Below are 4,063 nucleotides of genomic sequence, written 5' to 3'. Positions count from 1 at the left end.
CCTCGCAAGGGAAAAGAATTGTATGTTATAAAACCAAGCCCCTGGTTTTGAGAATCTGGTTGAGTTGTGGGCTCCAGGGCTGCCCCACATGTCCTGCCCTTTGGGCTGCTGTGGCGGAGATGGGGCTCCAGGGCGCCCTGTCCCAGGCGGCGATGGCTTGGCGGCTCAGTTCCTTTGGGGAGCAGAGGTGGAGGACGCTCTTGAGCGGTGTTCGAGGTGTTGTCAGGGAGGCTCGGCCCGTGGTCTCCAGGCCTGGACGCTGCTCACCGAGTGGTGCCAGGCTGCCCCGTCAAATTCACGCTCACTCAGCTAACACTTTAACCTCAACTCTAGGTAGGGATCGGAGGCGTCCTTCACACGCGTATAATTCTAGTTTATCTTTTCCCCAAGTACAGTCTCTCTGGTGTAGCCAAGTATACATTAAATTGGGGTGATGTCCACAAAGGAAGCTTTGGAATTCTTGGTGCATGGAGAGCCTGGGAACTGGAGAGGAAGGCAGGGTAGACGGTGTGGCCACCTGGTACCGCCCAGCGAGAGCAGGCCCTGGGGCGAGGCCTTGCCTCCTTTAGGGAAGGACAGAGCCAGCCCCACAGCTCCTTTGGGCCCCATGGAGATTATCCCATTGTACCAGACAAGCAAAATCCCGCCATTCAAGACCATCCCTGCGAGATTAGGCAGTGTCCTTTATCCATTTTTATTTTTATTTTTTTAAATATATTTTATTGATTTTTTTACAGAGAGGAAGGGAGAGGGATAGAGAGAATTATCGATGAGAGACAAACATGGATCAGCTGCCTCCTGCACACTCCTTACTGGGGATGTGCCCATAACCATGGTACCTGCCCTTGACCGGAATCAAACCTGGGACCCTTGAGTCCGCAGGCCGACGCTCTGTCCACTGAGCCAAACCAGTCAGGGCCCTCTGGCTGTTTTTATAGTTGGTTTTTAATGGGAGGAGCGGGAGAAGCACCGAAGAAAATGCAGCCATGCTGGGGTTTGAACACAGTTCTTTTGGAGAAGTGCTGTGAGATGCAGCTTCACGCTGTCGGCTGACGGATGCCCTCGGCCCGTAAGTGGTGCCAAGGCCCACAGTGAGCCCGTCGTGTGCCGGGCGTGTCCCCTCTCCTGATCCTGACGTGATGGTCACGGGGGGCAGGGGAGGGTGTTTCTGTGAGCGCTGGGAACTGCATGTTATTGGGGGAGGCGGGGCGTCTTCCATCTCCTACCAGATTATGAGGGACCCTCTGGCTGGGGGGCTAAGGTTAAGCCTCCCTTTCCTTTACAAGTGACTGAAATGGCAGCAAAACCTGCTCCAACCCCAAATGGCACCGAGGGCCTTTGGGATGTTTGCAGATTTGGGAGGTACAGATGCTGCTCTAAACACGCAGAATTGCCTGGAGAAAGCGGTGACTGTCACGTCTTTTGGGTGAATTATCAAGAGTGCGACTCCCGTGGTGCAGCTTCCCAAGCTGCCGCGGGAACAGTTCCTGAGTGCTGCGGCCTCGCGTGTCCACAGGTCCGAGCGGCGGGATCTGCATCCTCACCAGGTAGGTGTTCTGCTAAATTCTTGAATTTTTTTCTTCCACGTTTGGTAGACTTTGCTAGTGACACCTAGGCCTTACGTTGTCTATGTTTTTATTGTAGGAGAATTCATGTACTGCACCGTTAGCCATTATAAGGTGTGTAGGCCAGGGCAGGTGGTGTGTTCACACCCCCCCCAGCACCTCGTACCTATGAAGAAATCCCTGCCATTGCCTCCATCTCCAGGGACCCACCGAGCTGCACACCCAGTGGGCTGCAGTGTAAACTGGTAACTGCACTAGGAAATCAGAAAACTGTGGGGCTCAAGGTATTGCAATACTTGCTTTACTGCAGGGTCTGGGACTGAACCCACCATGTCGCTAAGGTCGGCCTTGACTTGAAAAGTTTCCAGCATTCCGTTTCACCTTACCTGCTGGCTCCTCACTTTATCTTCACTAGGAATTATTAGTAAAGGTACCTTTTCAGTCTCCTTCAGAATTAATGTTTTACCACTTCCAGTGCAATGCAGAGACCTTACAAAGTCAGACAGAAAGAACTGAAGAGGAAAAATTCGTTTCTGATATTTGCACAAAATATTTACCATTTCTGTGGATCTTTCTTCCTGAAGCTCCCAGTTTATTGTTTACTTTTTGCCTGAAGAACTTCCTTTAGCATTTCTTTTGGAGCAGTTCTACTAAGAATTCTTAGTTTTCCTTCATCTAAGACTCTCTGTATTTCATCTTTATTCCTGATATTTTCTGTGGGTATAGCATTCTGGGTGATCATTATGGCAGCCTTTAAAGTTTCCCAGTTACGTGGAGAAATCTGCAGTTACTCCGTGTTGTTGCTCTGTGTGTGGCGACACTGTTCCTGTCTGCCTTCAAGGGAGAAAGTCCACTTGTGGTCACGGATGTCTTGACATTGTTGTTGAGTTAATCCTATTTGGGGTAACTTTTGGTTCATTTGAAGAGCATTTGCCCTTCGTGGAATGTTATAATAGAGCTATAGAAAGTGCTAACGTATTTCTAGTTATTTCAGCACACTGAGGTTGACATCTATTAATTTTCATGGTCCTTTAGAGTAGCGGTTGCCAGCCTTTCGGACCTCACGGACCACCGGTTGGCGACTGCTGCTTTAGAGATTTTCCTGGATCTTTGGATTATTTTATAGACATTTTGTATATTACGAGACTGAGTCCTATTAAAATCTTGTAGAGAATGTTGAGTCTTTTTTGTTAGGTGCAAACGGCACGGGCTGTGGTTCTAGTGTGTTTTCCAAGCCTGTGCTGCTCTTCGGGCCCATAGCTGTGCACAGTCCGAGGTAGGTCAGGTCACCATGTCTCTGCTTCCCCAGGTCAGTGCCAGGCTTGTGCAGCTCAGCTGAACCCAGCGTGTCCTGTGCGGCTCTAGGGGATCCTCCTCTAACTTCATATTTGCCATGCTGTCCCCCACATTTGCCGACTCCCAGGCACCCCTTCTCCTGGTCCTTTGGCTAAAATGCTCAGGTTTTTGCCTCCCTTTGGTTTTGCATATTCCCTGCGACTGGGTCCACGGTGAGGCCAAAATGGTGAGAGAAGCGTGACAGGCCTCTGGGCCTCGGCTCACAGGACGCAGCTGCGTGACCCCATGGTCTGTCGGGCCCTTCCCAGGACACTGGCCAGCGTGGGGGAGAGGGTGTCCCATTGTCGGGGCTGGTTGTTGTGGCCCCTGGGACACGGGCAGTGTGCTTGCCCCTCGGGGCCTCTGACAGACATTTCTAGGTCAGGACACCTGCACCCTCAGGTTGGTCTCTTCTGTGTGGCTGTGATGTAAGCACAGGGGGAAGCAGCAAGGGGTGAGGTGTGCCAATCTAGCGTGGAATTGCGAACCCCGCGCCAGCGCTGCAGTCTCAGTTGCTGCCCTGGAGGGTCTCCCACTTCCGGTCCAGCCCGGAACTCGCTGTGTGGGGGCCGGTTGCACAGAGGCTTGTCCTGGGCCAGCATCTTCTGTTGCAGACGAGCATGAGCGGCAGCCCCTGCAGGACTCACAGGCTCCTGCTGGACGGTTTCCTGCATCTGAAGTGCAGGCTCCTCCACTCAACCTCTTTCTGTGAGTAAAGGCAGAATCCCTCTGGGATGTTTACCGTCCAGAGTGAACCTAATGCTTCCCCAGAGGAGCTTTTCCTGGGAGAAGGGGACGATCAGATCGTAATGCTTTTTAAAGCATCTACTACAACAAGCATAACATCTGGGGAAAACCATCTGAATGCTTCCGATTGTTAGGATACACAGTCGGAGTATATCATGAGCAGTTTTCTCTGCTAATATGACTTGTTTTAAATTAAATTAGGGCATCGGTGTAGGGAATGAAACATTCCATATGAACTCTGTCCTGGAACGCTCACTTTTAGCTTCATTTCGCTCCCCATGGGGGCCTCCATGCCACTCTGTTCAGGACTCCTTCCCTCTCGCTCAGAGCGCTAGGCCTTCGGAAAGAGCAGAAGTAAAAAACCAACAAAGAAATGCCTGTTTAAGTTTATTAAATGACAATGATACTCTATTCAA

The sequence above is a fragment of the Myotis nattereri genome, assembly GCF_964212035.1.
Source record: "Myotis nattereri genome assembly, chromosome: 16".
Lineage (NCBI taxonomy): Eukaryota > Metazoa > Chordata > Mammalia > Chiroptera > Vespertilionidae > Myotis > Myotis nattereri.
The sequence above is the reverse complement of the archived record's forward strand: the minus strand, read 5'-3'. Positions refer to the sequence as shown.